Source organism: Aotus nancymaae, unplaced genomic scaffold (genome assembly GCF_030222135.1).
Source record: "Aotus nancymaae isolate 86718 unplaced genomic scaffold, 86718_ANA_hifiasm-v0.15.2.pri h1tg000048l, whole genome shotgun sequence".
Classification (NCBI taxonomy): Eukaryota; Metazoa; Chordata; class Mammalia; order Primates; family Aotidae; genus Aotus; species Aotus nancymaae.
In genome coordinates this window covers 20,814,851-20,829,437 of record NW_026988462.1, presented here as the reverse complement: position 1 = coordinate 20,829,437, position 14,587 = coordinate 20,814,851, and positions in this window count along the sequence as shown.

Here is a 14,587-nt window from a genome sequence, read left to right as displayed (position 1 = left end):
AGGGTATTGTTTATCTTATCCTTTCTCAAAAGACTGAATAATTCTAATTAGTTTTAAGTGAAAAGGGCCAAAGAAGATCACCAACCTATTCCCTTCTCTAAATGAAATTATCTGTTTGTTTAGCCAGGTCACTAAGGTACATTGCCTCGAGGAATTTAAGTTGGAGAATATATTTTGATAACAGAGAAAATAAGGTAAATAATAGAAATAAAAGTCCTGATTGTGCAGATGAATATTAAATTTGTAATAAGGGACTTGATCTTCCCAAAGAGATAGTGAAATAATCTCGTTTCCTTCAGAAAAGCTTCTGCTACTTTCCAGACATTTTCATAAAGAGAATTCTACTTAATCCTCACCATAATCCTTTAAAATATCTAGATTCAATCCTGTTTTGCAGATAAGAAACTGAGAGGTCAAAAAGCTAAGTTGTCTGTCAAGTTTAGAGCCAGATTTTGAATCCAGATCTCCAAATGCCAAGGAAAATGGTTGACTGATTGCCCTACTCCAGGCACCGGCCACCAGCCATCACTCACAACCATCTTTTATGATGGAAATGCATTGAGGCACATACTAAGGTGAAGGATCAAAGTAGGGACCACTCACAGCCCAAGGGATCATTGGCAGATGTCCCATGGCATATGCCAGCACATTCTGTCAGCCCCTTAAGGGTACCAGAGCATCAGGCAATCAAAATGACAGGTTGCACAAAGATCTACACTCGTTACAAATGGTCGTCCTTTTCCTTTTGTTTCATTCCTTCTGAGCAGCTGGCATCTTTCAGCAAACTGTCGGTATTATATTTAAGACATAGTACATCATTAAAATAAAGCTTGGAGCTAATAATTATGTCTTGTTCAGGTGTTTTATGACTAAAGATCCTGACTTTCCCCCAAGGTTTCCAACTCACTCCTTTCCAAATTGCTGCTCTCAGGACTTTGTTACATTGTGGACGTGTCCCCAACAATTAAATAGTAGTTTAATCCTTCCTCTGTAGATCTTTCTTTTGGAGGTAGCATCCTGGAGCCTAAGCTACTTCCACTTTAAAGGTGGTATTTATGGAGTCCTCAGTTGGCTGTGCAGGTGTGACTGCACACACGGGTTTATTGACATGGAAAGCTGGCTCCCCACCTTCGTGTCACTCACACTTCATGGTCTCATCTATTTATCAACAATACTACTGACTCTTCCTCACCCTGCCTCCCTCTCCACCATTGTTCAGCAGTTATTAAGACACTCAAAATGTCAAACAGGACATATATTAGACAAGCATTTGATCTCTTAGCCTCAGTTATTTTATCTTTTAGGGTTGATAATAGTCCCCGCCATTCAGAATTATTGTGAAGATCAAATAAGTCAAGTATGTAAAATTACCTTGTAATTTGTAATAAGAAAAAAAGAAAGAAAGAGAAAAAGTAGTACTTTAGAGTTGGCAAAATCATTTTCATAGATGACATCATTTAATACTCTTCATGAGCTTGTGAATTCTGGTACTTTATAGTGGAGAATAAAATTCTTTGCTATAGGTTGGTGAAAAAGTAATTGCGGTTATTGTTAAAAACTGCAATTACTTTTACACCAACCTAATAGTTTACATTTAAAGTGGAAGCCTCTCTCTGACCGTTTGGTCTGGATGATGGCTGTGCAGTGCAGTAAAGCAAAAGGAATATGGTGGGGCAATTTTCTAGGCAAATGCAGCAGGAGCACTACATTTATTTTAAGGGCCCTGGAAAGAGAAAAACTCCAACTTAGCATTTCTACTCACATTTATTGAAATGTGAGTCAGGGTCTATATAAGTATTCTTTCAGAAATTATTATTTGTTAAACAGCTTAGCTTTCCTACTGTTTGACATTCACCAAAAGCATTTTGATCTGAACATTCAAATCAGTGCCTTTACAGAAATTCTCTTAGGTTGGATCTTAGTCCATTTTCTGTTACTTTAACAGAATTCCTACGACTGGGTAGTTTATAAAGAAAAGAGGTTTATGGCCGGGTGCAATGGCCCATGCCTGTCATCCCAGCACTTTGGAAGGCCGAGACGGGCGGATCACTCCAACCATAACAGGTTGTTTCCATTCAGATCACTTTAGTTAGATACTCAGTCACAAATAGCTGAACTACTCTGATCTTTTGCTTTGCCGTCAGAAATAATCACCTTGCTATAAACAACCACATCTCAAAGCCACATACATAAAACTTTTTTCATGTGATATATTTGGCATATTTTTGTATAATTTAGAATTTTCAAGGAATTTTGACTTTGGACCATACATTAATTCTTTTATCAAATATATTCAGCCTCTTTTAAGAGCAAGTGCTTGCCTGTGGTCTGACAATTCAGATTTCCAGCCCTCATTAGTAGAAGTATCAGTCTTATCTGTCAAGAGACATTCCTCTCCACTCACCTGACTGGCTTAATCACCAGGTTACATACAGGCCTGCCAAACTTGGTAAGTTAAACTAGCTATAAACAAATTGTTACAGAATATTTTAATGTGAACAAAAAAAGACATAAATAAACACTATTAAACACTATTTGTTCACGTAAGTTTCCTTTCCAATATTGTTCAAATTGATGAAATCAGCAATGTTCTAAACTTTTGCAGATACTTTAACCTTAGTCATTCTCAGACTTGGTCAGCTTTGCAAAACAGCAACTATTATTAGCATTTACATAAATCATATTAATTAGCACGTATTAAGTATTAACAATGTGCCATGTCCTTAACATGGATTATTTTCCCTAAAAATCATGATGATATTACTTACATGATGAAGGACTAAGATTATCTCCATTTCACAGATGGCAAATACAGTGAGACCTAAGCCGAGAATTTTTCACCAGGTGTAGCCCTTGACATGCTATTGAAGTAAGTGAAAAGTTCCCATGCTTTGATTGATACGGTTTGGATATTTGTCTCCTCCAAATGTCATGCTGATTTGTAATTCCCAGTATTGGAGGTGGGGCCTGGAGTGAGGTGTTTGGACCATGGAGGCACATCCTCATGAATGGCTTAGCATCATCCCCTTGGTGATTCAGGAATTCTCACTCTGAGTTCACGCAAAATCTGGTTGTTTAAAAGCATGTGGCGCCTCCTTCTTTTTCTTTCTTGCTCCTGCTGTCACCATGTGATGCATCTGCTCCCCTTCACCTTCCACGACAATAATAAGTTTCCTGAGGCCCTCGCCAGAAGCAGATGCCAGAGCCAAGCTTCTTTTACAGTCTGCAGAACAATAAGCCAATTAACTTAACTTCTTTACATAACCCAGTCTCCAGTATTTCTTTGTAGCAATGCAAAAATAGCCTAATACACTGATACACTTACTTTAACTTCACATTTGTTGAGCACCTACTCTATGTAAATGTCAATGCTAAATTCTGGAGAATGGAATAAAAATGGAGAAGATACAATGACCACCCTCAAAGGAATTTAAAATCTAAAAGAGCATAGAGACATGTACAGAAGTAATATAAGTAAATTAAGTGGGCAGAGGCCATGGCAAGGGGAGTCCTGGATATAGATAAAGAATGAAAATGAGCTGGCCTCAAGGTTTCACAGGAGAACACATTTATTGTGGTGAAGTTGATGCTTGAGTACTCTAAATTCCCTTCCCGGAAGCGTGGTTAACAGTGTGTGCAGCACCCCTCTGAGTCTTGGACAGAAGCACAGACTGGAAGGATCCATCCCGAATCCCTCCCAGCATACCTCCTGATTCAGCTCTCAGTCCTTTCCCACAACCCTCATCTGCCCTGGGGTCTTGCTGCCATGGCCCCGCCCACTCAGGTGCTTATACTGAGTTTCCCCATTCCCCATTCCCACCGTCCTCCCATGGAAACAGGCTCTCCCCTGTGGAACCCAGGGAACTCTTGCACATTACCACTTGTATTATTCAGGGTCCTCTAGAGGGACAGGACTAACAGGATTGATGTATATATGAAAGGGAGTTTATTAAGGAGTATTGACTCACATGATCACAAGGTGAAGTCCCATAATAGGCCATCTGCAAGCTGAGGATCAAGGAAGCCAGTCTGAGTCCCCAAACCTCAATCGTAGGGAAGCTGACAGTTCAGCTTTCAGTCTGTGGCCAAAGGCCCGAGAGCCCCTGGCAAACCACTGGTGTAGTTCAAAAGCTGAAGAGTTCAAAGCTGAAGAACTTGGAGTCCAATGTTGGAGGGCAGGAAGCATGCAGCACGGGAGAAAGATGAAGGCTGGAAGACTCAGCCAGCCATAGTCCTTCCACGTTCCTCTGCCTGTTTAATCCTAGCTATACTAGCAGTTGCTTAGATGGTGCCCACCCAGATTAGGGGTGTGTCTGCCTCTCCCAGTCCACTGACTGAAATGTTAATCTCCTTTGGCAACACTTTCACAGACACACCCAAGAACAATGCTTTGCCTCCTTCAGTCTAATCAAGTTCCCACTCAATATGAACCACCACACTGCTCTAGGGCAGCAGGTCCAGGAGGCGTCTCTCTGCTCCTGGAAAACATCTAAGCATCCTGACTAATCATAGATTTGGCTAATTTTGATTGCCTTTGAGATACAATATGCTTCCCTGCCTCTGTAATAATTATTGGGGATTGATTGAATTTCCAAAAACAAAATATATGTTATAGTCCAGGATTGATGTAGATGTAATTAGTCGGGCTGAAATTAGGTCATACTAGCGTAAGGTAGGCCCTTAGTTCCACATAACAGATGTTCATAGGGAGAAGATGACTATGTGAAAACTGAGGCGGAGGCTGGAGTCACGCAGGCACAAGCCAAGGAAGCGGACTGCCAGGAGCTGGCAGAGGTAAGGAAGGGTTCTGCCCCAGAGCCTTCAGAGGAGCACGGCCCAGCCAGCACCTTGATTTCAGACCCACAGCCTCCATAACTGTAAGAGAGTAGATTTCTGTTGTTTTAAGCAATCAAGTTGTGGTAAAGCACTTTGTTACAGCAGCTCTGGAAACTAACACTATAACGAAGGGGCACAATGGGTAGGAATTCCAGAAAAGATAGAGAACCTACTGCCATCAAATGTAGATGTTGTGTTGTGTTAAACGCTAAAGGTGATAAATGCTACCTTTTTGCTGGCATCCTCTACAATGAGGGTTCTTGAGGAATACCCCAAACCCAACGAGGATGATTCCAGCTGGGCTGTGAGACCTCAGGATCAGAGACAAGGCAACATTTTAATCATCAGCGTCACTCATAGTCTCCAAAAAATTGTGTGATCTCATCCATAGACCACCCCCCTTCTCAACTCAGCACACACCAATGGGTTAGACCAGTCCTGCTAGAAGGGAGCAGGAGCTCAAGTCTTCGCTTCTACACAGAACCTTGATATATCTTTGAACTCCCTGCAGGCATCTTATACTCTATTCTGGTTCCACACTGGTGGGCCCCAGCTCTGTGCATGGAGCTAGAGACAAAGAGATGAGCAAGTAACAGCCCCTCTCCTCAAGCTCACAGGCCATTTGCAGACATAGGTAGACATGCAAATGGCTTCAGCACATAGCCTATCCTATTAAAGAGGCAAAATTCAATGTTAGAACCACAAAGACCAAGTGTACCTAACCTACTTACAATGTCCTTCTGCATTGTGATGTGATGAGAGTGAGCACTACATAGCCTTTCATCACTTTAAAAGAGCTCCTCCAGCAACGTGAGAGAGGCAAGGTGAGAGGAGCAAGGTGAGACGGGGTGTGAAGAAGTGAGGGGAGGCAAGATGAGATAAAGGGTGTTGGAGATTGTGTCGATCTTGCTTTCAGAAGAACAGGGGTCATACTCTAGTTTTGAATAAATCATTTAACATTCTAAGATCCTCAGTCTCCCTACCTAAAGTGGGGCTTAAAATGATAGCAAATAATATCTGTCATGAGTATCAAAAGAGATGGTGGCTGAAACAATTATGGAAAGGTAAATGCCACCTAATGGATAGATTTTTTATATTTAGAGAAGGTTTTTCCCAGGTTATCGTTATCCATAATTGCTTCTCCACCCCCACCCCAGCTTACAGAATAGGAACATAGTATATAATAACTACTTTTAGTACACAGTCATATCATAAGGCCAAAAAAAGACTTTCATGACAAAAATATGTTTACATTTATATGTCATTCATATAAATCAACCAAATCCAATGTGTCTGTAGACAGGGACAATCAAGTCCAAGACAGCTAGAGATTTAAAATCTAATAAAGAAATATGAAAAAGCTTACAGTGCAGGTCATGTGTACGCTAGGAATTCAGAGAAGGAAAGGAACTTCATAAGCAGGACAAATTAAAGAAATCAGAAAAGAGACAATGTGAGGCTGAATTTTAAGTTTCTAGAAGAAGAAATTATGACTGAACTGTGTTTGTATCCCTAGAATATAATACTATACCTTACACAGTAGCCACGCAATTAATATTTGTAGAAAGAAAGGAGGGAGGGAGGAGGAGGAGGAGGAGAAGAGGAAGGAAGGAAGAAAGGAAGGAAGAGAGGGAGGGAGGGAGGGAGGGAGGGAGGGACAGAAAAGAGAGAATAGACTTGAATAGATAGAAAAGAGGACAAAGCATTAACTTAGGAAAAGAAATTGAGTGAGAAAAGGAGAAGAGGTAGAAAAAAGTAGGAGGCAGTAAAAACACCAATTTGATGATAAATTCAGTTTGATTTGAGGACTAGGAGTAGATAAATATGAAGATGTAAGATAAAGGCAAAGCCAGACCCTGGAGAAAAAGAAAAGAGGCTTTAACCTGCACAATTTCCCTCCTAGGTCTACTCATTGAAAATAGCAGGGATCCCAGTTTGAGCTTCAGGTCTGAGAAACCCAAATCTCAAGCCTGTCTTGTTACGTCTGGAGTGAGCCAGGCTGAGAGACCCTAGGACACTTCCTAGGGATGGAAGGAGGACATACTCCTGTGGGAAGAGGACAGGAATGTACAAGGAAAGACAGATATAGGGAGCTGCATACATTCTCCTCAAACACAGCCCTGCACCCAGCAGGGAGCAGGAATTGTCACGGACCCTCTATGGCTGATGCTATTCTGTGAGCAGGAGGACACCCATGAAAATGTTAATCTCTAGTCTGAGAGCAATGTCTCACTCATAGTAAAACATTCGCAGTGTGGGCACCAACATTTATGGTGACAGAAGATGTGTCCTCTGCTGAGATATCCCCTTCAGCGGGCACCAGCATTATGGGGAAACAGAAGACATCTTCCACCCAGGTCTCCCCCAGCAGGCACCAGTCTCAAAGATAGCATTGCTGGTGAGTGATAGGGACAGAGTCACCATGCACAGTTTCCCAGAAAACAGGAACATCATCACAGCAAGCTGGATCAGGAGAGGAGGAAAATGCAGGACAAGCTTGATGGTAAGACTACAAAAACAGAAGACACTCCCTGAGGGCTCCTAGGATTACTGGAAAGCAATTTGCCACGGGTTGTGAGTCCTTCTGAATGCACTGTAACAGATTAAAAGAAAAAAAAAAAACTGCTTTATAGCTGTTATCCTGACTCCCAGTATTCTGATCTGGAAATGTGGGGTACAAAAGCAATACAAATAAAGCACTCCTGCCAGGGCAGATTTGACCTCGAACCTGAGCTCTCCAAGACCCTGACATCAGCAGGCCGCAGAGAAGATATCTCTCCCACTGCTTGCTACAGCTGGTATCAGATAGCATAAAGAGACAGCCAGCCCCAAAGAATCAAAAACAAGAGCTGCAACTAAACAGTCTGGGGAATATAGACATTTTCCTTGAGGCAAGTCACAAGATACTCTACAACAGAAGACAGCTGATCAAATAAACTCTTTCTCATTCAAAATCTCCACTGGCAGAGTTCTACCATGTGGACCAATCAAGTTTTTTAAAAAAAAAATGGTGCTAAAAAAAAGAATTGAATGTGTGTGCCTTGTTTTTTAAAACAATAACAACAAAGGGTAGGAAGGCAAATTGCACTAAATGCTAGGTGATTACCAAGAGTGACCCTGGTTATAGAGATTTTGGCTTACTAGGGAAAACGCATGCAATTAGGAGACAGTGAGAGAGACCAGCACTCTTCAGGATATGGAGTCATAAAAGGAGGCATTGCCCTTACTCGGCCTTAAATGACTTTGCCAGGAGATAAGACATAATTTGCAGAATGGTGTTTGTAAATGTTTACATTTTCGTAACCCACTTGCCATTTGTTTTAAAATTATATGCATTCCAGGTATTGCTTTTGGTAGATTTTTACCTTTAGTTCTGTAAAACAATGGCTTCCTTCCTTTTTTAAAGATATGAGGTATCTTGAATTCAGTTCAAGGTATTGATCTTAATGTTTGCTCAAGAGGTCCATGATAGAAATATTGCATCTAAATTTTTAAAACACCTGACTCTCAGTTTGAAACAATAATAGGATGAACCCTATAGAACATGATTTGGGGCAAATATAGACAGAAAAAAAAAATTCCTTTAGCTAGAGAAATTCTGTATGAGCAAAGAATTATTCTTTTTTTTTTTTTTTTCTTTTGGTGTCTTCAAGAGCATCAGACCCCTCGTTATGACTTGACCTCACAGAGCTCTTCTGTCATGGGCTAGTGCTCTCTGGTTGCAGAGAAATGCTGTTTTCTGGAGTCTTTAACTTTTTTTCTGGCCATCATCCCAGAAGTATTGATCACCTTCAGTCATTATCCTATTCTGCCTCAGAATGGCGCCAGTGATTCCTAAAGCCCAAATGTTATTATGCCTCTACTGCTTAAACCCCTGTGGCCATTCCCTATCTTCCCCAGATGAAAAAGCTCAATGTCCTTAGAAAGGCTGGAAGGACCATTGGAACCTAGGAGCTGCCCAGCTTCCACTTCCCCATGAGAAAACAGAGAGCCAGCTGTTAAAAGAGCTTGCAAGGTCACCACTAACTGATGACAGAGCCATTTCCAAAAAGACTCCCATCATATGGAACTGGGCTGGGTTTCTGATTTAAATTTCCTCTGTCAGAGCTTCTGCATTCCCTTCAATGAAAGCCAAAAGTTATCCTTTTCCGGTTCACTTAGAAAAATACTACTAGAATGCTATTTCTAACATATTAATTATTTGAAAACTTTAGTGGGAGTTGAAGGCAGGTAACTAAAGTTGGTGCTCAGAGAGCCATTCAAACTCACTTGGAAATAATGTAAATGGGTTTCTCTGTTTCGCTTTCTTCATCTGATAAATTTCAGCATAGTGTTTGTTCTGCTTAATCCCAGCATAACTAGTTTCTTTTCATTGTTTTCTACCAGGCAGTATTTCCTAGATCATGACTATCATGCTGACTCTGGTATTTTACTAGCTTTAAAGGGCCCTGTCTCACTGAAGAGCTGTAGCCAGTGCTTTTGTGCCTTCCTGTGGTCGTCAGACCCTCAGCGGAAAAAGAATTCTATGGGAGGCCTCCTTTAGGTGCCTCCTTCTTCTATTACTCTAAGTGTTTTCTCTGCAGACTAGAGTTTCTGGCTCTAATAATTCCTACAAAGATAGAAAAGACCAAAGCCCTAGGATCTCAAGACTTTGCTATGGCATGCAGCCGTGGAATAAGACTGGATTTATTGGCCCCTTTGCTGCTGTAGTGGTGGTCCTTGCCCAGCAAGTGGGTGCTGCTCCAAAGGCACCTGAGGTGTATCAATTGGTGTCTCTTTATGTGACCAAGATCTAGAAACTCTCTGAGACGACTCAGCCCTGGCACAGGGGACCCCCAAGGATTAGCCTCAGTGCCCCGTTAGCTCTACAGTCCAAACCCTAGAGTGCCCTGCTCCTGCACCAGGAATGTGAATCCAAGGTTCTTGCAGGCTCAGTTCATGGTTAGGGATGCCTATTGTTCCCATTTTTACCTGTACACAGACATAGATCATTGTTATTTTTAGTAAAAAGCATTTTATTTTGAAATAATTTTGAATAGAACTATTTGATTACTTCGTCAAAATTATAAAATCAACATATCAGTCAATAAAAATATATTTGAAAATATTGTATAATTATAGTTATTTTAACACACTCTTTCAGTCTCAAAAGTATTCCAGTATGGGACACAAAATTTCATGGTCACTTTACATGATGGTGGACGATAAGAAGAGCAGAGACCTAAATTCATATGAAGAGCAAAGTCCATTGCGTTAGTCTGCTCTCATGCTGCTAATGAAGACATACCGGAGCCTGGGTAACTTCTAAAGGAAAGAGGTTTAATGGACTCACAGTTCCACATGGCTGGGGAGGCCTCACGATCATGGCTGAAGGCAAAAGAGGAGCAAAGTCACATCTTGCATGGTGGCAGGCAAGAGAGAGCATGTGCAAGGGAACTCCCAGTTATAAAACCATCAGAGCTCATAACACTTCTTCACTATCACAAGAACAGTACAGGAAAGACTTGCCCTCATGATTTAATTACCTCCATGACACATGGGAATTATGGGAGCTACAATTCAAGATGAGATTTGGGTGAGGACACAGCCAAACCCTGTCATCCATCTTCCCCCCTTTGTCACAGTCTCTGCCGAGTGAACCAACAATCCTTAAAGGCAAATCACACAAATCCTATCAGCCACAGCAAACAAACTGCATGGCATACAGGCAGAAGGTAGTAAAAAAGCACTTTCTTGGTCACTTGCAGGTCACAAAGGGTGTAAGGATAAGACCTGGGATGCCCCATGACCCTCACCCTACTCTGAGGGGAAGCTCCAAAGGCACAAGTAGCTGTGGGTCCGAGTGGGACCTGCCTCAGGCCTGGGAGGAAACCGACTCGTTGATGAAGAATTTCCATGTCCTGGCCAAGCAAGAGAAATCAGTTCACCCAGCCTGGATCACCAGTAGGGCAATGTGCACCTGCAGGACAAGGGCCACGGACACAGGACAGACCAGGGATACACCGAGAAACTACGGGGCTCCTCCCCAACATCAGAAAACACTCCCAGGACATAGAGACACCTCTTAGGGTAAAGAAGAGGGAGGAGAGCAAGTATGAAGGCCTATTTACATTCTATCAAACTAGGTTTAAATTATATGCCACCTTTAGTTATTTGTTTTCTCCTCTGCTTTCTTGATCAGATTACTTATTTTTCTGAACACATCTGGGTGTAATGCATGTAAATTTATAACCCTACTACACAAGTGGCCTCTTTTAAATAGAAAGATAGATACATAGATAGATAGATACATAGATACATAGAGATACAGTTATAGATATAGATATAGATACAGATACAGGTAACTTCTGAAGCTTCTTCTTCAGAATGAGATTAACTAGCTCTTCTGACTGTTTCCAGGTCTAGATCAGAGAATATCTCCCAGCTGTGGCCCAGGGAAGTTAGAGGATGTGAGAGTTCCAGGGGTCTGTGGGCTGTAGTACAGAGAGTGGAAGAAAAAGAGAAAGGACTCCCATGAGATTAAATATGGGAGAAAGGTGTTAAAAGAAGAGGTAAGAGAAACTCTGTCTACATTTCCTACTGTCAGTCCTGTTAAATATTAACAAAGGCATTCTTTTTAATTATCATATGTTATAAAGGTGAAACTGGGCATTGAGGAAATGATTTGAAATGTTTCCAAATGCTGAACAATAAGAGCTTTCAGGTGCAGAGTCTATGAACCCAGATACCTTTAGGGATTACTGCATGTGCTGTTTGGTTTTGTGCTGGAACGCGAAATATATCTCGCACCCAAGAGTCTTCCAAGAGTTTAAAAACTTCAGATCGTACATATCACTGTCTCAAGTGTAAAATTATCATGCCCTACGCCGATCTCTCCCTCTCGCTCTCTTACTCTGATGACAATATGGGGAGTATGAGAGACATGTGCTAATCTGTTTGGGGAATAAGGGAAAGGTGTTGGAAAAACGGAGAACATATTCCCTGGGAAACTATTTGAGTAACACTAAGCAGAAAAATATACAAACTCACTTCTAATTCACTCTGAAGTGGTGCATTTCAATTCCCTTGTAAAATACAGAAACACCAAATTGGAATATGTGTCCCAGCAAGAGCTCTCTTTTGAGTGGTTAGACCAAAGACAGTGAAATGTATCCAACAACTACACACTATAAATCATAGTCCACAGAACACATAGTTCTTGCCTGCCGATTTTTTTCAAAAGAAAAAGGATTATTGTACTTTATCCACAAAACTAAAATTCTATGAGAATTTAAAAGAAAAAAGCACAGCCAAGCACAGTGGCTAACACCTGTATTCCCAGCACCTTGGAAGGTCTAGGCAGGAGGATCACTTGAACCCAAGAGTTCAACATTAGTCTTGGCAACAGAGTGAGACCTCACATCGACAAAAGAAAAAAAAGCCAAGCACAGTGCTGCACACCTGTAGTCCCAGCTTCTTTAGAGACTGAGTCAGGAGAATCACTTGAGACTAGGAGATAGAGGCTATAGTGACCCATGATCACACCACTGTACTCCAACCTAGCCAATAGAGCGAGACCCTATCTCAAAAAATAAAAATAAAAAAACAGAAACAAAACAAATGTATTTTCCACAGCTCATCCTTTAGTTCCATATCTCAATTCTTCTCCATCATCATCATCCTCACCAGAGCTAGAAAACCTCAACGTTATCTTTGGCTCTTACCTCTCCTTGAGCCCACTACCTGACCATCCTTCCCAGACAGTCTTTTCTTCTGTTCCTATTGCCACTTCCGGAGTGTGGATCTCATCAGTATCTTACCCCGCTATCTCCCTCTCTTTATCACCCTCCTCTTCAATCCTTAGTCTCTCCCTGGGATAATCAGCCCTCGCTTATCTTTTCTGTAAGCCGCCACTGGAGCAATCTTCTCATGCACCTCTCAGTTGTACCCCTCCTTGGCTCAGGATCTTGACATCTTCCCAGGCTTGCACAACAAACACTATAGAGGCATCTGATGGCCTTCATGACCTGCCCCTAATTCTTTGTGCTACTTGTTTCTTGCCCTACGCCTTTGTAAAAATCTTCTTCTGGAGTGACATTAGACAACCAACAGACTTATTCAAACACCTTCTCACTTCCAATTCTTTGCCCTGCATTTCATTTTTTTTCTGGAATGTTCTTTGCTCTACCTCTCCAGCCCCAAACAGACTGACACTTTTTGAACTGTTACTCATATTAGTCAGGAATAATGGTGATGCCGGATGATCACAGATTGCCTGTATGGGTGGCTGAGATAGTGACACCTTTGCTTTTTGATGACACTTGTGACATGTTTGTACACAAAGTCTGTTTATGCACAAAATGATTTTTAAACATTCTATAAAATTACCTTCAAGCTATGTGTATAAGTTGTATATTGAACATAAACGAATTTCACGTTGAGACCTGGACCCCATTCCTCAAGATATCTCATTATATGTATGCAAAATTCCAAAATCCAGAAGAATCCAAAATCTAAAACAGTTCTAAGTTCTGTCATTGTTCCAGTTTACTGCCTTGAGAGCGTTTCCAAGTCACAGCACAAGGAAGAGGAACCGAGGCCTAGCCTAGTGTACTCTCTGAGTTAAGGAGATAGAGCTGGGAATTCAGGGAAATTAAGGAGCCGAGAGCTAGAAGACAAAGTAAAAGAGAAGAGAGAGTAGCACAAAGGAAGAACCCCCAGTGATTTGCAGATAGTCCCCCTTGAGTATCCAGCTGATACGGATCAGCATATACATGTGAGAAAACTAAAATGACATCAGATAGCTACATATATCATACACAAATATCAATTCCACGTAAATTTAATAAAATAAATTCAAGAAGCAAAATTTTAAAACTTTTAGAAGAAAATAAAGAACATCTCTATCACATCAAGGTAGAGAATTTTTCTTAAACAAGACACACAAAAAAAATTGGCCATAAAGGAAAAGATGAATACATTTGTGTACACTAAAACTAAACCTTCTGAACTACAAAAGACACATATAAAAACTGAGACTGGGTAAGGCACACTGGCACATGCCTATAATTCCAACACTTTGGGAGTCCAAGTCTGGCAGATTGTTGAGCTCAGGAGTTTGAAGCTAGTCTGGGCAACAAGGCGAAATCTCATCTCCATAAAAAGTACAAAAATCATCTAGGCATGGTGGCATATACCCGTAGTCCCAGCTACTCAGGAGACTGAGGTGGAAGGATGGCTTGAGCCCAGAGGTGGAGGTTGAAGTGAGCTGAGATCACATCACTGCACTCCAGGCTGGGCAGCAAAGTGAGACCCTCAAAAATAAATAAATAAATAAAAAGTAAGACTGACACAAGCCAGACACAGCAAAAAGATATTTACAATCCCTAAAACCAACAAGAAATGTTTAATTCGGTATATACAATAAATAATAAAATATATATAATACAATAAATCCTGCATATGCAGTTTTTAAAATACAGCAACCTAATAACAAACTATGGGCTAAAGATACAAATAGTCAATTTTAGAAGAGAAACAACAAATGGGCAATGGGTTGTGTGTGTGTGTGTGTGTGTGTGTTTTCAAATTTCTCAGAAAAATAAAACCACTTTCACACCCACCTCATAGATATACAGTCATTTCTTCATTCAGCACAGATTCATTGGGTCACTGCTAGGCACACAGCTCTGTTAGGCACACAGAAGCATTAAAAAGGGAAATAAATGGCCATTATTTTATTTACCTTCTCTACTAGCATGAGAACTCAAAG